Genomic DNA, 25,183 nt, shown 5'->3' with positions numbered 1-25,183 from the left:
TTGTTGATAAATAAAGTTTGTATGTTGAGTGCAACTGACGGAAACTCATTTCGGCCCCTTTCCACAACCTAATCCGCTCTGTCCTGCTACCCCAGCATTTCAGCTTGTACACAAAATATACAGACAGGGAGTTCCACTATGTATGCCTGTGCGTGTCAACCAATACCGAGAAGACAGTCTCAGAGAGTTCCATATGCTGCAGTCTCTTCTTCGGACTCGGGCAGATGGCATAATGGTTTTCGTCGAACATTACGAGTTAGAAGAGGCCTTGGAAAGGAGTCTGAGTAAACCGTTCAACCGCTAGCTGGCAGTTTGTGTGTGACGGAGAGGTTCACTTTGAAATGCTCGTTCTTCAGATGAAGCATGAATGTAATTACTACGGCACATCCTATGGCAAGCAAACTGACGCCGGGGTTCAGAAGAATCTCGTGAGTTACATCAAGAAGTACAGCATGATTTTAACACAGGAGTGTGTTACACAAATAGTTCAACACTAGCACTAGACCAGTGTTTCTCGATTTTCTGATCGGTGTGTCAACAGATTTTATCAACCATTTCTCAGATAACTAACAACTGATGAAAATATCTGCAATCATTTCGTGCAGGACAGTGCAACGACACACTCCTTCATAGCGTCTGTGACATTACTACGGGGATAGTCCCTATTGTGCCGTGAACAGTACGACTCACCTTCGCATCCCGTAACCCCGCGAGATGGCGACACGCAGCTGTAGGTGCTGACAGCTAGCATCACCCGAGCGGCCGTATATACGCTCTGCATAGACAAACTAAGGCGATCGTTTTCCCCGCCTCTTGCCACTGTTTGCGCGTCATTGTTGGCTGGAATCGAGTGGCATTTCCCGGCTTGCTTACGTTGCTATAGTAACATAGTAAGCATTTTATATTTTCGTGAGTTTAGCGTTGATAAAAACCACAGTATTCTGTGCTTTCAGGTGTTGTATTGAGGGCCAAAAGAGAGAAACTTTGAAGGCTCCTTATTGAAGATAATTGTAGAACGTAATTTATGGCAGATAGTGCTACTACTACTACTACTACTACTACTACGTAATCAGGCCCAGTGGACCGCACGCATCTACAAGTTTCCTCCTCCACTGTATTCTGTCCATTGCTGCTATCCGCCATCCGTCCACATCTATTGACACTTGGTTTAAATCTTTATAGAGTCCATCCCTCCAACGTTTCTTGGGTCTCCCTGGCGGTCTCTTTCCTGTAGGTGTGAAATCCAGGAGCTTCCGAGGTCATCTGTGATCCTCCATCCGGGCCACATGGCCGGCCCACTGCATTCGTTTGGCTTTGACAGTTCCTCCTATGTTGGGGTGCTGGTATAGTTCCTCAAGCTCTTGGTTGTATCTGATCCTCCATTACCCTGTATCTGCATCCAGAACCGGACCGAAGATCTTCCGAAGCACTTTTCTCTCAAAAACAAGGAGCTTATGGAAGTCCTGTTTCCGGATACTCCATGTCTCACAGCCACATAGAACAACAGGCTGGATCAGGGATTTGTAAAGTCGAATCTTCAACTGTCTGGAGAGAGATTTGGACGGAAGCAGTTATGCTAGGCTGTGGTAAGATCGGTTTCCTGCTTGTATTCTGGCATTGATCTCTGCTTCACATGACGAGTTCTCAATGAAAAGTTCCCCTAGGTATTTGAATTCTTGCACTCTCTTGTAGGAATGGTCCCCAACCTGCAGTGATTGTAGATGATCAGCAGTCTGACAATGGCCACGCGTCATAACGAGGTACTCTGTCTTGGCTTCGTTTATGTTTACCCCAAATTTGCTGGCAGCCTCCTTTAGTGCTTTGGTCATTTGCTCCAACTCCTCTTCTGACCTAGAGAGTAAATAGATGTCGTCTGCATATGCTAAGTATGCCGGTCTTTTTCCTTCGATTTCAATCCCTTCGTTCTCTTGGAAGGTCTCGCGTACGATCTTCTCGAGGGAAAAGTTGAACAGGATAGGGGACAACCCATCTCCTTGCCTGAGTCCTGCCACAATTTTAAACTCCTCAGTTATGGCAGATAGTACCTATCAAAACCCAATAACTGCTGTTTGTGATTTTCCCATGCTCTACCAGGATGTTTGAACAGTTTTTACATACATCCTGAAGGCAAGCAACGTGTATACGTCCGTCGCTGTCGGCCCTGGTAGTCTAGCAATTAAGCGTGTACCTGAAAGTCGAAAGGTCGGGGGTCGATTCACGGTCTGATCATGGATCTTTTTTTCACTCTTCCTTTCACCATTCACCTGTCAATGATGAGAAGACTAGCGATAAGCTACAGGCGGTTCGGATTTCCGTCTCTCCGATTAGATAACTTCGGAACATCAGAATTATCCCGTAAAGGACCATAGTGCCACAGTTAGAAAGCATACATAATGGTTCAAATTACCTTATACAAATAGAGGTTTCTGCCCAACAAGAACCGTATCTCATGCGTGTAGCACACCTTGACTTTGAAGACTCTTTTTTTTTTTTTTTTTTTTTTTTTTTTAGCGCCCCTCTCCCGGTGAGAAACAACGTTACGCGAAGAATGAGATTTTCACTCTGCAGCTGAGTGTGAGCTGATATGTGGACGAGAGGGGATACTGGCAGAAGTAAAGTTGTGAGTCGTTCTTGGGTAACTCAGATGGTAGAGCACTTGCCAGCGAAAGGCAAAAGTCCCGAGTTCAAATCTCGGTCCGGCACACAGTTTTAATCTGCCAGGAAGTTTCAACGTTACATGAAGCGCCACACCTTGATAGCTGAAGCGTTTACAGAGCTTGGGGCTACGCAGAACTCCCGACGTTCTATACACCCCATGTCAGAAAACCCGCTGCGCCAAAGTACCCAGCCAACGCAGACTGAACTCCCTGACGTGCTTACCGTTTGGTACGACCCAGGAGGAGCTTGTCGCTTAAAGATTGCGAAATATGTGTTGAGCATTATCCCCGGTCATCTAGGCGACAATATTTTCGTGCGCAGCATCATGAATCATGAAATGACTACTATAAATCCTCGATATTTTGCTGCAGGTAGAAGTCAACGTACACAGGTAACTTCAGAGGACAGACGGCGATATCTTTGCCTGTACACAGTTTTAGTCTTTGTCGTCGAACATTGGCTAGAATATTCCAGTGTTTGCACCAACCATTAAGGGATGGTCAGCGGCAATACTGCCGTAATGAACAGGAAAACAGCCAAACTTGGCTTATTACATAATTTGTTACTAATGACACTGATAAACACAATTATTTTCAGTTACAACTAGCACCAGAATTAAAGGATCATTTCTTCTAAAACCCGTTATTGTCTTGCATTACAACGCATGGGTTTGAAATTTGGCGCAACCGTGCATACAACCTTCCTCTGTAGCGCTACAAAAGCAAGGCGCCCTGCGACATCACTCTTCGAATCGAAGACCCATCGGACGGCAAGGTGTCAACACATGCGAAAGAAGAAAAGGCCAGAGCCCGTAATTTCATGTGACGTGTAAAGTGGGTTCGCACCATATTTTCCCACAATTCTCTTCAAACCTGGACGTGTCACACGATGGGAAGTTCGACACACTCCTTCTTACCCATATTTCAATTCTTCATTTGACGCCTCTTAACTGGAGGTCAGAACCACGACGCCCAGCATTGAAAGCACGCTGTTTTCTTATGAGTGACCGAGGGAAAGATTTCAGACACATCGCCGATCAGAATCTACACTAAAAGGCTTCAGGCACTGCCTTAGAGGGTGTCAATGAAACAACCCATTTCCTTGGGACGTCGAGTTCCAAACATTTCGCTGTCGAAAACGAGAGTTCACTGGGCAATGAGCAACAGGAAGATGTCCTGGGCAATCTTTGATACTAATGACGTCTTCTTGATGCTTCATCCCTTCTTTAAGGATAGCGTGGTCTAGCATCCGCAGTGAAAGTGATCTCACAATTTTCGAATGCAGTGTGACGGCAGTTTTTGTTCAGTTGTTCAGTTTGGAACCGCTAACGGCATTCAAAAGCACTCTATGAAATATAAAGGCGATCTGAAGAAGAGTCTTTTTCACACCCTCATGTGGCGTGACCATGGAGGGGTGTGACGTTGACACATATGTGAATAAATGGCACAGGGCCTCTCTAAGCCTCTCCAGTTCAGCCATAACCTCATTGGCACCTCCAACCATTTATCGAGACTTTTAGAAATGTGCCTGTGCAGAAAAAATCTTCAAAGTAGTGCTAGGTGCCTGCAGGAAAGCAACTGGCACCGGAAGTTTATCTAGTGGTTGCCTATCTGCAGGCACGTAGTACCACTTCAAAAGTTTTCGTTGTAAAGGTTTTTTTTAAGATTCTTAATAAATGTAAGTGGGTGCCACAGAGGTTTTTACCGAACAGAGGGGCCTCAGAGGGATTACTTGCTGCTTTATTCATAAATGGGTCACTGTCGCTCCCCTCCGTTATCACGCCACAGGTGAGCGTGAATCACGAGCACTCAAAACGCATAAGGCCCATTTTCTGTTTCTCATCGCGTTCAAACTTGGTTCATTGGTTTTGAATAGTTCCTAGTGATTCCATACTGCACACCAGAACAAAAATTACAGTCGCACTGCACTCCAAAGGTATGAGATCATGTTGAGTGGGATTCTTATCCCACAATGTTCCTACAGAAGGGTTGAAGCGCCAGCAAAATGTCAGAGTTATCACTGATTGTCAAGGACGTCTTCCTATTGCTCATCGCACTGCGAACTGTCGATTTCGACCTCGCAATGTATGGGATTCAACATCTCAAGGAGAGAGGTTGTTTCATTGACGCACTTCATGGCACTCCCAGAGGACATTTCAAGTGGATTCTGTGAAATGTTTCTCTCGGCCACTCATAAAAAACCGGCATGACTTCAACTCTGGGTGTCTTGGTTCTGACATCCATCGCAGACCCGTCAGACGAAAGGGTGAATGTGGGTAGGAGGGACTATGACGACCTTCCTTACGCGTGGCACGTCCCCGGCGGTATTGAGCTGAATTTTGCTACAATCTGGTGGGAATGGGACATCATTAGCCCAACGTTACACGTCACATTTGCTTTTGAGCTCCGGCCTTCTTTCGGCTTGTGTCGGTAGCTTGCTGTCTGGAATGTCATGCATCACGAGGTTGACGTCGTAGGGCGCTACGCTCTCAGAGGAGGTTTGAAGGCACGCTTAAGCGAAATTTCAGGTTTATGCGTAGCAATGGAAGTCAAATACGGGCTTCGAAAAAGGGATCCTTTAAATCTGTTCCCCCGTTTGTTTATTGCCCAACTTGTTCAAAGGGTTCAAAAGGCTCTGAGCACTATGGGACTTAACATCTATGGTCATGAGTCCCCTGGAACTTAGAACTACTTAAACCTAACTAACCTAAGGACATCACACAACACCCAGTCATCACGAGGCAGAGAAAATCCCTGACCCCGCCGGGAATCGAACCCGGGAACCCGGGCGTGGGAAGCGAGAACGCTACCGCACGACCACGAGCTGCGGACAACTCAACTTGTAACATATATATGGTTTTCATCTGCTCTCGATTGCATCTCAGCATAAACTTGACTTGAAACATCATGCGTGTACTGTAGTTTTCCACGAGAAGTCAATGTGGTTTACCACACGGTGGAGAGTTATATGCTCTCTGTTCACGAGAGCGATATGAACCTCGTTGACAGTGACGATCTGGTAAGTGAGATGCTTATGGGAGCTTCTGTCCTACTCTAATTACTGGAAACAGTAAGCGAACGGGAAAATCTACCTATAAACCATACCCAGCTGACAGAACATTAATTCCAGATTCGAGTAAGAATGAATCATCGATGATATCAAAATCTGGAAGACAGAATCAACACTCAAATCTTTTATTTCCTGGAGTAACAAGTGGCGAAAGGTCGCTAACGTGCATCTTCACACAACTGACGTACCAGTCAATAAGATAAGTATTAGTATTCGTAGATAGAAAAGTCATTTTGTGAAAATCAAGGCATCGGGATATTTTTTTACTAACTGGAAGAGTAAAAAGTAGTGCACCACAAGATCTCAGCTTTCTACATTGCATTGTCACTGTAGAATATTAGAAAATTCAAATAACTGAATTACGAAAGTAAGCCAAACGATTTTCTTTCGTAATATTCACTTCGTCCTTTCCTTTCTCTTCCATTCTTCCCAGCAACCGAGACAAATGTCGTAAATTTTCGTGCTCTGATTGCCGTAGCTGGCCACAGTACGAGGGAAATTCTCAGAGAGTGATAGGAAGTCGACGTGGAACAGCAGAAAAACTCGACCGGAAAATTGTTACCAACTTAATAATTGCTTCTCGGCAAGTAGGGGAAGGAAGCAGAGGACTGGTGAGAATTACAGAGACTGGGGTGAAAAAAGAGACAGAAAGACAGAGGGAAATTGCAGGCGCCTGACTCCCAGATTCATAAAAGTGGGAAATTGAAATGAGGTTTAAATTTAATATTTGTCGGTACAGACTTGGGTCACGCGAAAAGGCAGCGGTTTCCACGGCAGGGCGCAGGAGTTGCGCCATGTTCGGTGACGGCGAATGGCTCTCCCCCTTCCCATCCCCGTCCTCTCTAACCCTTTCCCCCACCAGTACAACTCGCCTCTCCCTCCCCCCCCCCCCCCGCCCCCCTACCTGTGCCGCCCACAAATCCCATCAGCTAACGGCGGTAGCCACCGGCCTGTGAGTGTACAGCCTCCAAGACTGCTACCAAGACTGGGCGCCTGCTCTTTAATTAAGGCCCCTGAGACCGTCTGGCGCAGAAAGCAAAATCGTCAGCCAGTCGTCACTGCTTTTTATGAGGTTTCCATCCAGTAGCGATTTGCAAAATTTCTCAGTAAGTTGGCTACCCTAGGGCTTCAATTTAATGGTCAGAAATACATTATTGTGGCAGGTAAATTAACTTTTACTGAATGCTGCACTACAAGGTAAAGTGCACAGATGCAATACACTATTTTCACTTTTACATATTTTAAAAAACGGTCGGACCTTTCTACCAGTAGTTCATTTCCTCAATGATCCAAATCCTCTCCTCAGTCACGGAGTTACTCGTAAACTCTTTGTTGGGAAGTCCCTCCCCCCTCAGCTAATCTTTCATCTTGCCGAAAAGATGGCGGAAAAAATAAATTGAAGGATTCTATGAAGGGGACGACTGACCTGATAACGCTATAGAAGAAAACACAGGCGCCAATACAGAAGAGATAGAGGATCCAGTACTAAAATCATAATTTGAAAGAGCTGCGGGAGACTTAAAATCAAATAAGCCAGAGGGCATGACATTCCATCGGAATTTCTGAAGTCATTGGGGAAGTGGAGACAAACCGACTGTTCACGTTGGTGTGTAGAATGTATGAGACGAGCGTATACCATCTGACTTTCAGAAAAATATAATCCACACAATCCCAAACATTGTAAGCGCCAATACCTGCGATAATTGTGGCACAGTCAGCTTAACAGCTCACGTATCCAAGTTCTGACAAGAAATAATTTACAGAAGAAAGGAAAAGAGAACTGAGGATTTGTTAGATACTAATGAGGTTGGCTTTAGGAAAATAAACACACCAGAGAGGTAATTATGACGTTGCGGTAGATAGTGGAAGCAAGACTAAAGTAAATGTAGACACGTTCATAGGATTTTACAACCTGAGAAAAGCGTTGGACAGTATAAAATGGTTCAAGATGTTCGAAATTCTGGGAAAAATAGTGGGTAGGCTATTGGGAAAGATTGATACAATATCTAAATGTAGCAAGAGGGAATAATAAGAGTGGAATGTCAAGTACGATGTGCTCGGATTTGAAAGTCTGTAAGACCAAGAGAAAAAGATTAATTACCAACGAAAGGATAACATTCTACGAGTCGAGGTGTGAAATTTCAGAAGCTTTAACGTGTTAGGGAAACTATAAACTGTGAAAAGCGAAATGTAAAGGCTCAGTCTAGGTATAGTAGGGGCAGTGAAATGAAATGGAAAGAAGACAAGGATGTCTGATGGGATTTGTATAGAATAATATCAACAGCGGCAGAAATTGCTATATTTGAGTCGGTCTCGTTATGAATAGGAAGGTACGCCAGAGAGCGTACTACTGTGAACAGAAGATCAGTGATAGGGTTGTTCTTATCAGAATAGTCAAAAAACCAACACCGACACCGGTACTTCAGGTATACATGCCGACTTCACAAGCTGAAAACGAAGGGATAGAGAAAGGATATGAGGTCGTTGAAAGGGTATTACTGTACGTCAAGCGAGATGAAAATCTAATAGTCATGGGGGACAGAAATGCGGTTGTAGGGGGAAGACTACAAAGAAAAGGTACTGGAGAATATGGGCTCTGAACAAAGAAAGACCTAGGAGAAATTTCAGCTAGTAATAGCGAAAAACCCATTCAAGAATCACAAGAGGAGGAGGTATACTTGAAAAAGGACGGGAGATGCGAGAAGATTTCAGATACATTACATCATTCCGAACTCAGATACTGGATTGTAAGGCATACCCAGGAGCAGATACAGACTCAGATCACAATGTAGTGGTGATGAAGAGTAGGCTTAAGTTTAAGAGATTAGTAAGGAAGAACCAATACAGAAAGAAATAGGATATGGGAGTACTAAAGAATGACGAGATAAGCTTGAACATCTCTAAGGTTATATATACAGCAATAAATAATAGCTCAGTAGGCAATACAGTTGAAGAGGAATGGACATCTCTGAAAAGGACAATCACGGAAGATGGAAAGGAAAACGTAGGCATAAAGAAATTAACTCCGAAGAAGCATGAGTAACAGCAGAAATTGATGAAAGAAGGAAGTGCTAAAATTTTCAGACATATTCAGGAACACAGAAATACAGCCGACTTGTGTGGTCCAGAAGTTCTAGGCGCTACAGTCTGGAACCCGCGACCGCTACAGTCACAGGTTGAAATCCTGCCTCGGGCATGGACGTTTGTGATATCCTTAGGTTAGTTAGGCTTAAGTAGTTCTAAGTTCTAGGGGCTGATGACCTCAGAAGTTAAGTCCCATTGTGCTCAGAGCCATTTGAACCATTCTGAACCACAGAAGTACAAGTCGCTGAGGAAGCATATAGGAAACACAAAAGTAACTTAGGTGAAATTAAAAGCAAGAGTGGTAATATTAAGAGTGTTAAATGCATAGAAGAGGTCGGATAGGTGGAAAGAATGCACTAGATGCCTCAATGAGTGGTATGATTCGTGTGATGTGATAGAAGAAGTAACAGTAGACGACAGGGATGAGATAGGGTTTCCAGTATTAGAATCATAATTTAAGAGAGCTTTGGACGACTTAAGAACAAATAAAGCAGAAGGGATAGTTCACATTCCATCAGAATTTCTAAATCATTGGAGGCAATGGCAAAAAACGAATTTTCAAGTATTTGTGTAGAATGTAAGAGCCAGGCGAAAATATCATTCACACAATTCCGAAGACTGCAAGAGCTATCAAAAGTGCGTGTATTATCGGACAATCAACCTGACGGCTCATGCATCCAGGTTGCTGACAAGAATAAAATGCAGAAGAATGGAAAAGAAAATTTTGGGTATGCTAGATGATGATCAGTTTGGCTTTAGGAAAATCAAGACACGTTCATAATATTTGTCGACCTGGAAAAAACATTCGACAATGTAAAGTGGTGCAAAACGTTCAAAATTCTGGAGAAAAACAGGGGTAAGCTGTAGGGAGAGACAGGTAATATACAACATGTACACGAGCCACGAGGGATTAATAAGAGTGGACGACCAAGAACGAAGTATTCGGATTATAAAGGGTCTAAGGAAGTAATGTAGTGTTTCGCCCCATCTGTTCAAACTGTACATAGAAGAAGCAACGATGGAAATAAAAGAAAGCTTCATGAGTGAAATTACAATTCAAGGTGAAAGGATATCAATGATATGATTCGCTGCTATCCTGAGCGGAAGTGAAGAAAAATTACATGATGTGCTGAATGGAATTAATAGTATAATGAGTACAGAATATGGATCGAAAGTAAATCGAAGACAGACGAAAGTAATGAGAAGGAGCACAAATAAGAACAACGAGAACTTAACATCAGGACTGTTGGTCATGGAACAGACGAAGTGAAGGAATTCTGCTACCTAGGTAGCAAAATAATAAATATCGGTCGGAGCAAGGAGGACATTAAAAGCGGACTACCATTGTCAAAAATGGTTTCTGGCCAAGAAAAGTCTACTTGTATCAAATATAGACCTTAATTTGTGTAAGAAATTTCTGAGAATGTATGTTTGGAGCTCAGCATTGTATGGTACTGAAACATGAACTGTGGGGAAACCGAAACAAAAGCGAATCGAAGCATTTGAGACGTGGTGCAACAGACGGATGGTGAAAATTAGGTGGACTGGTAAGGTAAGGAATGAGGACGTTCTGTGCAGATTCGGAGACGAAAGGAGTTCATGGAAAACACTGAAATGGAGAAGGACAAGATGATAGGACGTCTGTAGGACATCTGTAGTAGAGGACGGCCGAGATTGGAATACATCCAGCAAATAATTGTGGACGTAGGTTGCGAGTGTTACTCTGAGATAAAGAGGTTTGCGCAGGAGAGCAATTAGTTTCCAAAATCCTTCTCATATCTATAATTGATTTACGTTCCTATGTAGTTAAAGCGGTGACTTATTCTAATACCGTATCGCTGTGTTCAAACAAAGTGTCGCTGTATACAACTCTAACCGTATATCTATCTTTGAAGCCCATTATTTTTTTGATATTTGTCAAAAGTTTAAAATTTTAAATCTCACATCACTTTTGTACCGTATATACTGCTCTTTCGAGCTCGGCTTCTGATTTATTTATAATAATCAATCATCACTAAATACCGTCACCTTACGCACAACGTGGGCTAGGGGTAGCGTATTTGATAAGCAATCAGAACGTCTAGGTCCCGCAATCGAATCCCACCACTGCTTAAATTTTGATTATTAATCAGCATTGGCGGCCGAAGGCTTCCGGCATAAGAATTCAGCCTCCTTCTGCCCACAGCCTTGTCAAAGAGGGCGGAGGAGCGGACAGAGGTTCAGGGCAGTCTCTTGTTCTAGGGGTGAGAAACTGCTCTTAAAGTTGTAAGATTCAGCAGTGATCAACGGCATGACGATGCAGAAGGCAATGGAAAACACTGCATTAAAGACACGTAACATGTATCAGCAGGAATTATGGCCTGTAACTGAAAAGTGTCATGACGATCTCTCCATTGGCAAAAGATTCCGGAACAGTCCTCCATTTGGACCTTCCGGGAGGTGGCTGTCAAGTGGGAGGTGACCATGAGAAAAAGATTGAATAATCAACGAAAAGATAACGTTCTATGAATCGGGACGTGGGATGTCAGAAGCTTGAACGTGGTAGGGAAAATAGAAAATCAGAAAAGGGAAACGCAACTTTTCAATGTAGGTATAGTAGGGATCAGTGAAGTGAAATGGAAAGAAGAGTATAGGATAATGAGTATAGGATAATATCAACAGCAGCAGGAAATGGTATAACAGGATTAGGATTCGTTATGAATAGGAAGGTAGGCAGAGGGTGTGTTACTGTGAACAGTTCCGTGACAATCGACAGCAAACCAACACCGACAACGATAGTTCTGGTATATATGCCGACGTCGCAAACTGAAGAGAAAGAGATAGAGAGAGTATGGGAGGAATACAGTACGTAAAGGGAGACGAAAGTCAAATAGTCGTGGGAGACTGGAATGCAATTGTAGGGGAGGGAGTAGAAAAAAAGGTTACAGGATAATATGAGCTTGGGACAAGGAATCAGAGAGGATAATGACTAATTGAGTACACTAACAAGTTTCAGCTAATAATAGCGAATACTCTGTTCAAGAAACACAAGAGGAGGAGGTATACTTGGAAGAGGCCTGGTTATACTGGAAGATTTCAGTTAGATTACATCACGGTCAGACAGAGATTCCGAAGTCAGATACTGGACTGTAAAGCGTACGCAGCAGCGGATATAGACTCAGATCACAATATAATATTGATGAAGAGTAGGCTGAAATTTAAGGCATATATCATGGGGAATCAATACGCAAAGAAGTGGGATACGGAAGTACTATGGAATGACGAGATACGTTTGAAGTTCTCTAACGCTATAGATACAGCAATAAGGAATAGCGCAGTAGGCAGTACAGTTGAAGAGGAATGGACATCTCTAAAAAGAGCAATCACAGAATTTGGGAAGGAAAACATAGGTACAAAGAAGGTAGCTGCGAAGAAACCATGGGTAACAGAAGAAATACTTCATGTGTTTGATGACAGGAGGAAGTACAAAAGTGTTCCATAAACTCAGGAATACAGAAATACAAGTCGCTGAGAAATGAAATAAATAGGAAGTGCAGGGAAGCTAGGACTTAATGGCTGCATGGAAAATGTGAAGAAATCGGAAAAGAAATCATTGTCGGAAGCACAGACTCACCATACCGTGTCATTAAAAGCAAGGATGGCAACGGTAGTAGAGCAACGGGAATTCCACTACTAAATGCACAGGAGAGAGCGGATAGGTCAAAGAATACATCTAAAGCCTCCATGAGGGGGAAGATTTGCATGATGTGATAGAAGAGGAAACAGGAGTCGATTTAAAAGAGTTGATCAAGTACTAGAATTAGAATTTAAAAGAGCTTTGGAGGACTTAAGATCAAATATGGCGGAAGATGTAGATAATATTCCATTAGAATTTCTAAAATCACTGGAGGAAATGGCAACAAAACAACTGTTTACCTTGGTGTGTAGGATGTATGACTCTGACTTTCGAAAAAATATCATCCACACAATTTCTGAGACGTCAAGAGCTGACAAGTGCGAGAGTTATCGCACAATCAGCTTAACATCTCATGCATCCAAGTTGCTGACAAGAATAATATACAGAAGAACATAAAAGAAAATTGAGGATGAGCTGGATGAAGATCAGTTTGGCTTTAGAAAAGGTAAAGACACGAGAGAGGCAATTCTGTCGTTGCGGTCGATAATGGAAACAATACTAAAGAAAAATAAAGACACGTTCATAGGGTTTGTCGACCTGGAAAAAGCATTCGACAATATAAAGTGGTGCAAGATGTTCGAAATTCTGAGAAAGATAGGAGTAACCTATAGGGAGAGACGGGTAATATAGTACAATATGTACAAGAGCCAAGAGGGAATAATACGAGTGGACGACCACGAACGAAGTGCTCGGATTAAAAGTGGTTGTAAGACAGTGATGTAGTCTTTCCCCTCTAATGTTCAATCTATGCATCGAAGAAGCAAGGTTCAGGAGTGGAATTAAAATTCAAGGTGAAAGGATATCAATGATATGATTCGTTGATGACATTGCTGTCCTCAGTGCAAGTGAAGAAGAGCTACATGATCTGCTGAAGGAACAATCTAATGAGTACGGACTATGGATTGAAAGTAAATCGAAGAAAGACAAAAGTAACGAGAAGTAGCAGAAATGAAAACAGCGAGAAACTTAACATCAGGATTGATGGTCGCGAAGTAGATGAAGTTAGAGAATTCAATTACTTAGACAGTAAAAAACCAATGACGGGCGGACCAAGGAGGAAATCAAATGCAGACTAGCAATGGCAAAAAGGTCATTCCTGTCCAAGAGAAGTCTACTAGTATCACACTTAGGCCTTAATTTGAGGAAACAATTTCTGAGAACGTACATCTGGAGTACAGCATTGAATGGTAGTGTGGACTGTGGGAAACCAAAACAGAAGGGAATCGAAGCATTTGAGATGATGTGTTACAGAAAAATGTTGAAAATTAGGTGGGCTGATAAGGTATGGAATGAGGAGGTTCTGGACAGAATCGGAGATAATAGGAATGTGTGGAAAAGACTGATAAGGAGAAGGGACAGAATGATAGAACATCTGTTAAGACATGATGGAATGACTTCCATGGTACCAGAGGGAACTGTAGAGGGCAAAAATTGTAGAGGAAGACAGACATTAGACTACATATAGCATATAATTGAGGACGCAGATTGCTAATGCTACTTTGAGATGAAGAGCTTGGCACCGTAGAGGAAATCATGGCGGGCCGCATCAGACCAGTCAGAAGACTACTGACCCCCTCCCCCTCCAAAAAATGCATTGAATTTGGCGAAAGACTAAGAGACGAGATTCAACCCTGTTTCACATCATAGTTTAAATCTTTTTATTATAACTTCTGTTTGCAAAGTGTGTTCTGACCTGTTTATATATACAGGGTGTTTCAAAAATGACCGGTATATTTGAAACGGCAATAAAAACTAAACGAGCAGCGATAGCAATACACCGTTTGTTGCAATATGCTTGGGACAACAGTACATTTTCAGACAGACAAACTTTCGAAATTACAGTAGTTACAATTTTCAACAACATATGGCGCTGCGGTCTGGGAAACTCTATAGTACGATATTTTCCACATATCCACCATGCGTAGCAATAATATGGCGTAGTCTCTGAATGAAATTACCCGAAACCTTTGACAACGTGTCTGGCGGAATGGCTTCACATGCAGATGAGATGTACTGCTTCAGCTGTTCAATTGTTTCTGGATTCTGGCGGTACACCTGGTCTTTCAAGTGTCCCCACAGAAAGAAGTCACAGGGGTTCATGTCTGGCGAATAGGGAGGCCAATCCACGCCGCCTCCTGTATGTTTCGGATAGCCCAAAGCAATCACACGGTCATCGAAATATTCATTCAGGAAATTAAAGACGTCGGCCGTGCGATGTGGCCGGGCACCATCTTGCATAAACCACGAGGTGTTCGCAGTGTCGTCTAAGGCAGTTTGTACCGCCACAAATTCACGAAGAATGTCCAGATAGCGTGATGCAGTAATCGTTTCGGATCTGAAAAATGGGCCAATGATTCCTTTGGAAGAAATGGCGGCCCAGACCAGTACTTTTTGAGGATGCAGGGACGATGGGACTGCAACATGGGGCTTTTCGGTTCCCCATATGCGCCAGTTCTGTTTATTGACGAAGCCGTCCAGGTAAAAATAAGCTTCATCAGTAAACCAAATGCTGCCCACATGCATATCGCCGTCATCAATCCTGTGCACTATATCGTTAGCGAATGTCTCTCGTGCAGCAATGCTAGCGGCGCTGAGGGGTTGCCGCGTTTGAATTTTGTATGGATAGAGGTGTAAACTCTGGCGCATGAGACTATACGTGGAGGTTGGCGTCATTTGGACCGCATCTGCAACACGGCGAATGGAAACCCGAGGCCGCTGTTGGATCACCTGCTGCACTAGCTGCGCGTTGCCCTCTGTGGTTGCCGTGCACGGTCGCCCTACCTTTCCAGCATGTTCATCCGTCACGTTCCCAGTCCGTTGAAATTTTTCAAACAGATCCTTTATTGTATCGCTTTTCGGTCCTTTGGTTACATTAAACCTCCGGTGAAAACTTCGTCTTGTTGCAACAACACTGTGTTCTAGGCGGTGGAATTCCAACACCAGAAAATTCCTCTGTTCTAAGGAATAAACCATGTTGTCTACAGCACACTTGCACGTTGTGAACAGCACACGCTTACAGCAGAAAGACGACGTACAGAATGGCGCACCCACAGACTGCGTTGTCTTCTATATCTTTCACATCACTTGCAGCGCCATCTGTTGTTGAAAATTGTAACTACTGTAATTTCGAAAGTTTGTCTGCCTGAAAATGTACTGTTGTCCCAAGCATATTGCAACAAACGGTGTATTTCTATCGCTGCTCGTTTAGTTTTAATTGCCGTTTCAAATATACCAGTCATTTTTGAAACACCCTGTATATATTAAGAAAAGGTCTGTGATTGCTCAGACTCTCCTACTTAATATTCTTGCACATATTTTACATCACGCAATAAAAATTCTTATTTCCTATAATTTTCACTCTTGTTTGCTCCATTTTTTTTTAAATATAGGCGTAACTTGGACATGCGACCATGATCTGAGAATGTTATATCCATTCCAAAAATCTGGTAATTTGATTCAGAATCCTCTCAGTTTTGGACCCCCACACCTCCATAATTCTGCATTTTTTCCATCTTATCCTGTAGCCTTCCAGTTCTTCATTTTTTAATGCTATTTTCAGTTCCTCTAAGGTAATTTGATCTACATTTCCGTAAATAAGCTCATCGTTTTCTGCTCATTTTTCATTGCAGTTATGGGAAGACAAAGCTCTATAATGTTGTACTCATTGTTCCTACAGTAACTTCATATTTTCTACAACGCTTTTTTTACTGTTCAGATGCTTAAGTACTTTAGTGGCCATCATTTATCATCCATATGTATTGCGTTCAAAGGTGACCATAAATTTGTGTCAAGAATGTTGGAGCGCTTTGCTTACAATATGTTCCGCATTATTTCGTGTTTCCCTGCATCTCTAGATTCATCTCGAAAACGTATTCATCTTGAAAAGAAAATTTATGAAGTGATGGATTTATTATACGATTCACCTTGATGAGTTATCTTATGTAAATTACTTTTATTAGTTACTGCTTTTGTTAACTATAACGGCTGCACGTAAATCTTGGGTATTCTGTAAATCAAAATAAACAGGTTAATTGCACCTGCGGCAAACATACAATTCAACTATATTTAATGTCTTTTATTTCTGCAAAAATTACTTCTATAGACCAAACATAAAATGATTGCAGCAATCCTTTGCAAAGTTCCTTAATACTCTGTTCTGACACGATCAACATATTTACTCAATACGCTAATATTATGAAAAAATAATGCAAGTTTTATATTTCTGGACATTTCAGAGTCACCTGTTTGAGCGTTAACTTTTAATCCGAGGAAAGAGAACATTGGCGGATAAACTTGTACTGGGGTGCTTTAGTGTACATTGTAAACATATGGTACACAGATGGTGTGCTGACAACGAGCAACTGCTATAAAGGAGCTAAGTGTTCCGGAGTAAGTGTGTCTCTAACAATAAATTACCTCTCATCCTGGTATTTCGAAAAATCCTGGGCTGTGCACATTTTTAATTCTAGGTGGCCAACTGGCGTTCTTTGCCATAACAGTCAAATTATTTTTTAGCAACTATTGGCGCTCTCAGGTGTAGTGTTGAGTTGAAATCACAATGTGAATACCATCTTAGTGAAATCAGGACGTAGTTAAGAATATTGTAATATAGTAGTACTAAATGCAATGGGACAGAGGTTAGGGTGTTGAACACAACCAGTCAGATTAGGTTGTAGGTCCAAATTCTGCAACAACTTAATAAAAAATAGTGAAATAACATTTATTTATACGCTGTAAATATAAATAATTTTTAGGTTTTTGGAAATATAAATACCCACCCATAATTACAGAGAAGTTGCCCTAACAATATAAGAACAGTGTTATAAGCCGTTTAGAGTAATTCTAAAATAAAGGTAAAACAAATATTGAATGAAATGGATGAATAAAAAGAATGAGGTGGTGTGGTAAGAACACGGAAACGAAGGAATTAGGCAAATTCAAGAGACAGAAAATACTAAGCTAAGTTTGCGCAGATAAAAATTAATTGTAGGCTTTGTACGAGGTTGTGCATGTCACAGTGCCGTTGCAATGTCCAAATAAGTTTTCCGGAGTTTAACACCATTACCCTTAAAAATTGCTACAGACTCGCTCTGAATGACCATATCTTGCACAAGAACACAAAAATGGCTCTGAGCACTATGGGACTCAACTGCTGAGGTCATTAGTCCCCTAGAACTTAGAACTAGTTAAACCTAACTAACCTAAAGATATCACAAACGTCCATGCCCGAGGCAGGATTCGAACCTGCGACCGTAGCGGTCTTGCGGTTCCAGACTGCAGCGCCTTTAACCGCACGGCCACTTCGGCCGGCTAAGAACACAAAAACTGGATATTATCGTCCTCTTATTTGCTTCCTGTGCAGTTCCAATGAATCCAGAAAATCATATACCATCCCACACATAGGAGTAATATCCGATAAAAGTGAACAAAGTACTTGCAATCTTGCAACTAGAAGAAATTGTATTATGTGAGAAAGAGAACAGACCCGTATTTTTTCAACATAAAAGAAATGACAAAATTACTAGAGGACATAGGAGAGTATGAAATTACGTTTCTCGGCTGTCATTAGTTTTACAATGTTCTGTCAGTCACAGCTACCAGACACGGTCTGAAGTTCTCCAGCTAAAACTGACTTCCCTTGATGCTCCTAAGATTAACGATTTCTGCTGCACATTCTGCAGTTTTCAATGATAAAACTCAGCTTATAAATTCTTTCTCCTGAACTTCAGGTAATCTAAAACCTCTACTCTTATCCCATAGTCCGTCTTCCTCATTCACTTCAATTTGCATTTGTTTGATTTTTATTTTCATGTCATTCTAAATTACTATTTAGTGTTTAATATCGAAGCACTTCCCTGATACGGAGAAAGTCTTAATATTCGCTCTCTGTTTCAATTCCAGCCATCGACTGAACGTCGAAATTTGGTTTCCCAAAGCTACGTTATTTGGGCAGACTATGATGCAAAATCGTTGTTTTAGCATATGTACGCATTCTTATCATTCAGACGTAAGATAGTACAGGTGCTTAAAATGATTTGCATCGCCTGTGAGCTCTCTGTGTCAATTCTCCCTGAGTTTCTCAACTGCGTCTAATACAGTAAGTAGCTATCGTCTAATTTTTCACTTAAATTTATGTGTTAAGCGACATATGTACAGATATTGTTACTTTGTGTATTATTAGCATTCGTCTGATGTGGTTTAAATGCAAGAGCTGTGCGGTTTGGAATGGTGGTTAGGTATGAACGAGTAGGAATACATTTTATGGCCATTAGAGCGGCAGAATTAAGTTATCAAACATGGCGAAAACCCATATTTCTCTCTACGTATTCTGTTTCACTCCAAGTGTAGCAATGTGCTCTTTGAACAGTTTTTTTTTAATTTTTGCCTTTCTGTTTTGTTGAAGAGAAAAATCTAATTAAAATTTCATTTTTTCTCTTCTTTTGCGTAATGTATTCCACATCCCTTCATCCTACGACGTACAAATAAAACCCGTCCTGTTATATCCCTTATCCCGTCGACAACATGGTTTTTGTCAGATGCTATGCGTTTTCCGCTGTTTCTGCACTCTTTTTAAATGACGTACAGCACAATGTGCATATATGGCGCATAATTTTTTTCGCTTATTTGCCACGCTCAAAAAGCATCTGCCTTCAGAGCCATCCGGTATCCCATATTCAAGTTCATTCTTTCACATCTTCTAAGTTCTTTATCTGTGTCACAACCGATTATTTTTCAGCAATTTGTAGTTTCCTATTGACGTTTATTCTTGTTGTGATAGTAGTATTACTTTCAGTGTGGTTTATGCACCGAGTGCCACACTGCACTATGAGCAATTGAACAGCTGAACAAAGGTGAATGTAAGTAAATAATTACACGATTGTTATAACTAAATGTTTGCTTTTGGAAATACGTAGGAAGGTAGTGATAACACTTTTTAAATATAATGAATACTATGTTGAGGCATAAGGTAAATCATCCTGCAAACTGTTTTTCCCCAAAGTAAACGTCGATTAGCCACTTTAAAGTTGTCATCCATGCAATTTCTGCATTTCTGGCTTATTCAAGGCAGAGTCTGTGTCTGTGATGACGTTACCGACTTATAAAATTTATGAATCACCTGGTGTCCTAGCGTGACAACGAAACGTAAACGTACTTCTTCGTGTCGATTGCGTTCGCAGTCGCTGTGCGTAGACTGCTTCCTCGTCTTCTCCTCTGATTACGATATCGTCCTCCGATCGCCTCAGCTCACACAGAATCACGAACATCAGATGCACCCTGTGATGCTCATCGGTCGTCAGCTGCCTGATATATCAGCCGGCAGATTCATTGGCTCATGTCTCGATCGAAATTGCAACTTTAAAATGGTTCAAATGGCTCTGAGCACTATGGGACTTAACATCTGAGGTCATCAGTTCCCTAGAACTTAGAACTACTTAAACCTAACTAACCTAAGGACATAACACACATCCATGCCCGAGGCAGGATTCGTACCTGCGACCGTAGCGGTCGCGCGGTTCCAGACTGTAGCGCCTAGAACCGTTCGGCCACTCCGGCCGGCTGCAACTTTTACCCTGCCTTTGATGTAGCAGCTTCATCTTGATCTCTGGAGGGGGATGAAGGGCGCCAGCTTCTTCCTCCAATTGCCGTTATTCTTACATTGCAGATGGCATGGCATCGTGTATTAATTTCACCATTTTCTGGTGTCACGCATTGATACCAACAACGGAAGTGGTTTTACAAGTGTTCCTGTCGAACAGTTGGATGTCACTCCTTAAGACTAGTTTTTCGGACGCGTGTGTCAGTAAAATCTACATCTGTATTTAAATTCATACTCTACAAGCCATCTTACGGTGTATGGTATAGGGTACTACGTGTATTACATTCTCTCTTTCCTGTTCCAGCTGAGAATGGTGAGTGCTGGTAACCCGCCGTGTAGGCTCAACCCTCTCAATTTCATGAGCTTCCCGCGCATCGTACGTAGGAGAAAGCAATATATTGGTTGGAAAGTACGTTTACGGAATTTTAAAAGTAAAAACACCATTATTATCGATTATCTTGTTGCCTATTGCCCCTGGATCTGGATTAGCATCTCCTTGATGGATTCATGTCCTTGCTAAACGAAGCTGGCGAGAAAGGCGCTGCTCTCCTTTGCATCTCCTATCTGGTACGGGTGTCATACTGACGAGCAATATTCAAGTATTTTGTAAGATACCGTGTTAGTGGGTTCTCTCACTTCCTGAGGGTTCTACCACTGGATCTCAGTCTGCTATCTGTCTTACGTGCAAGTAGTTGTTAGAGGTCACTGCATTTTAAAAATGCTCTGTACGCATACTCTCAGATATTTACTGGATGTGATAGCTACCGGTGGTTTTTCCGTAAACGTCTAATCCTACATTAATGGGTCTCACCGCCGTTTTAGAGTCAACATTTTACATTTATTTATATTATGGGTCAAATAAGAATACCTGCACAAAACATTTATCCTTAGCGGTTTTTTCTCTTTCTTTTTTGCATTTTCTTTCCATTTCCTACCGTTATGACTTAACTGCAGAGCTAGTTTATGGGATTTTCTTTTTTTAAAAACGTCCCACTGTTATCACTTGCGAAATAATACAAAACGTATGCTCCCTAGAGACGGACTGAAGGAACATGTTAGCAACATTTTTACGGTTTTTGGATGTTTTACTATACACAGCTTCCAGCCGCTGTGATGTTTCACATTGGAAGTCGCTATCTATATACTTCTCCCAGTTTCAATGTGCATCTCTTACGCTAATAAAGGTACTACACTTTCTCCATTATAAAGCTTATAGATTAGACATTATGTTTGAGAAGTATTTTCAGTGATAGAAATCACGCAAAGTATATTAATCGAAATAATTTGAGAAGAAATAGTGTTTTGCCTAACGTATACAAGTTCTGAACAATTTTTAATGCAACAATTGCCAGTTAATGCTATTAAGAAACTAACTCTGGATTTAAAACAACAGTAGAAATGACCATCAGGATTCAAAAACACTACCGCAGCCTACAAACGACAGCTGTGACATTCCATCACCTCCGTGCTCCAACTGTAACACAGTGCTGGCTGCCTTTAATGAGGTACCAATAACATTAAAAAAGACCACCTATAATGTAATTCTTGTTTGGTGCAACAATTTAATGTCTCAATTGTAAAACAATGTTAATTAGATATAAGGGAACTCGTTTAACGATTCGCAAAAAAGCTGAAATACACAAAATACAATACTTCATCTTGTTTTACACACATTACGTACTATTGAAGGTAATTTCTCTTAAAAAGCCTTATCCTTTCCATGTGTTTAATTACAAATTTGATTTGTTGTTCTGTACAAGTGGATTACGACTAATATGAACATTCGTACAATCCACTGTTCTATCAATTTTTATTTTCACCTTCCTGTTTCCTGTACTGTCATCATAATTTTTCTCTATAAATCAGGAACAAAACATAAATGATGAACATTTTGTTCAAAATGGTCAGCAGATGGTAAGTGTAAGACATTGATCTCCATGTATCAGCAATTTCGTGTTAAGTGTCATGCTGCTTAGCTATGACAAGTTGATGAATTTTAACCACATGAATTCGTCCATCCACTATTCACTAGTTATTATAGGTGTATTTAATCGTTTTATTGTTTACTGAAACAAAAAAATGAGTTGCTAAAGTGTGAATGAAGTAAAAGCTTCACTTGAAAAATTGGAGGCAAATGGAAAGTAGCCAAGAAATAGATAACAAATAAGGTCGCTACAGAGGGGATGGAGGACAAGATATACTGACGGAAGGTCGAGATCTGCGTAGATACTAACTAGATGGCTAACCATTCAAGCTTGCCACAGCTCATCCCTGTAATAGGTGGTGGGATGAATGACCATTTTACTAAAAATAAAACTCGACAACCGCACTTGGAATTTAAACGAGGGATTTGCCAGTGATTGGAATGGCAGTACCAATTGTGTGCTTTTATATAATGAATGGACTTCCTGCACGTTGTTGTAGTGTTGTATAGAGAGGGAGAGAAAGCTGTCAAGGGAGAGCGAGCACTGAAAAGAGAACAAGGATCGCACCGGGAGTTGTCTCTTGGGACATAGGCGGCAACCTCCTTTCGAACTGGACAGGGAACTCACGGCCTGGAGAACAGAAGAAAACTGCAATATGCGAAAGGCACGACAGCCACCAGGAGGCCATGGATCATGTGGCGAAACAGGGGCTGTAACATTTGAGGGATACAGAGGCGAGCAAGAGTTCCCGGACTTAGCCCAGTTCACCGGTACTAGCGCCACATCATCATAACGCGCCTCTGTGTAGCCTACAAAGTATTGCGCCATAATCTAAGAACGAAATTAAAAATCAAACCAGCGTTTCCAAACTTCGTCAATGGAAACGACACCATTTGTGCCGTTCCCTAACAACAGTAATAACATAAGATTGTCTGTCATAGAATTAAAGTCGTGACGAAGCTTACGCGATAACTCAGGCGGCTGCTGCTCCACCTTTCATATGACGCGGCCCAGTCGTGGTCGCCGCGCAACCCAATGTCGACTGATAACAGTAGTCAAAAACACTGTAAACAGGTTGTATAGATGTAGCTGTCATTATTAGGTTAGTAAAGAAGCGCTATTTGTGTGTATACACCCCATGTCTCTCCCCTCCTATCCCTGAGCGTAGTCAACGTTACTTGGGAATCAGACGACTTTTCGTAGCAGAGAAGCTCTACAGAGTAATACCAACAAAGTTTCTTCCACTACGGGATGAAAGCAGAGAGCACACAAACAGGTGGTGACCAGAGATAGTCGGTTGACTGAAAAAAGGCTTGGGGGTGGAGCGGTTGGTCACGGCAGTTTTTGGAGCGTTCGTCCCTCCACCGTAGCCCAGTAAGAACGTCAGGTGCTCGCCAGTTCGGTAGACGGGGAGCAGTGGAAGAAGACAGGTAAGAGAGCAGGCGTACCTTCAGTACATCTGTCTCCAAATTCAGGACAAAGGTATTTGAATATTTGATAAATGTACTAATCCGTTGCATGTGGAAAGACTTCATGCCTGCTTTCTGCAAAATTAATTAATATTTGCCTTAAAACGTGTAGAAGAGGGCTCTGTTCCTTGTTCCTCGCCATGTGGTAGCCAGTACTGAAGTTTAAGCCTCTTACATTCCCCTAATACATTAACTGCAAGCCTTTATAGCTCATGAAAGGACTAGATTAACGAAGGACGAGATATTTCTGGCTAGTTAATTTCGTAACGGTTTGTTCTTTGTGATCGATGAGGCTTCATGGGGACCACGTGCACAGTGCCGCTCTTAAAGTGACTGTTGTCCACCGCCGATAAAATCAGATGCCGAATGGAATCGATTCAGTAATTCTTGCCGCTTCCCTGCCCTTTTCACACACACATGTTAGGTCGATTTTGGAAACAGGATACCGGGTGATGTGTTTGACCAGGACCACGTGGTCATCGGCACAATAGGCGAGCACAGTAAGATACGCGTGTACAGACGGAAGAAGTTTACAAAGTGAAACGTTTTCTTGTGCGCAAAAGGTAACCTCGTGTCCGTTAAAGATCTGAATGCGAGTAGTGAATCTCTGCTCTCTCTCCAGCACTCTCTTTCTCATTACATTCCTGTCTTATTTTATTGATTTCTCATTTCGTGTAGTTGGATACATGCACACTAGACTAACGAATAACGAGTTGCGGCAAGGTGACGACACGCAGTCCCAACCACTGCCTCACGAGTTAACGCAGTGGGAGCTCATATTGATTATAAGGCTCTATTGTAGTGAAAATTTTGTCTAGATCGTAGTGACGTTAATATTTATCTTAAACGTGCTGTATGTCGATGACGATGTTATGTTATTCAGTTAATAAATAATTAAATGATGAATAGAGGAATTTTTAATATGAAGACTAATATCCCCTGTAAATCAGTAGAATAAGTCGGATACCATCAGCACAAGCCTACGAGACAAAGATAGAATGATCACTGGGTCACATATTAGCATGCGCAGCTCCAGTCCCTTTGATAAACAGTAAATACGAAAGACTGAAGACACGTTCTGCTCTTCTGTTTGGACCTCCCTCATTCTTACCCCAGTTATCCGCTGCGTGCTTATAATATCAGGCAATATTAATTCAAGTAACTATTGCCGTAAACTGTCGGTTATCTCTCATTTCGCCTCTTCCCCCCGACTGTGGACCGGAAGTAAAGCAATTCCATACATGTTTGAGTCTGTTCCAACAGAAAAATGGATCTTCACAAAGAGAAGTTTGAATAATAATAAAGAAGGGACAAGTACGAGTGATCATACAGACTAGGTATAAGAAAGCAAGTAGCCGTTAGGTTTCATTTGTTCTCTCCCTCTCCCAGAATTATCAATTCTCTTCAGTTTCTCACCTCCCCACAGCCGTCTACTTTCACAATATATTTGCTTCAGTATATTAATGTTTATATCGTTAAATCTCAAAGTGGTCAGATGAATATGTTTGCAAAAAATACATCGTTTTAAATAAAAAACAAGTGGCGCTAAATAATAAAGCTAAAAAGCCAAAAACTGTTCAGAATGTGCATATGTATGTCACAATTAACTGTTATAAATTTCAACTTGATCGGACCAATATTTTGGTCAAAATCGGCGTTTTTCCAAAATTTGAAGGCACTAAATATTAAATCAGTTTGATATAAA

This window comes from Schistocerca piceifrons, chromosome 1 (genome assembly GCF_021461385.2).
Source record: "Schistocerca piceifrons isolate TAMUIC-IGC-003096 chromosome 1, iqSchPice1.1, whole genome shotgun sequence".
NCBI lineage: Eukaryota > Metazoa > Arthropoda > Insecta > Orthoptera > Acrididae > Schistocerca > Schistocerca piceifrons.
The sequence above is the reverse complement of the archived record's forward strand: the minus strand, read 5'-3'. Positions refer to the sequence as shown.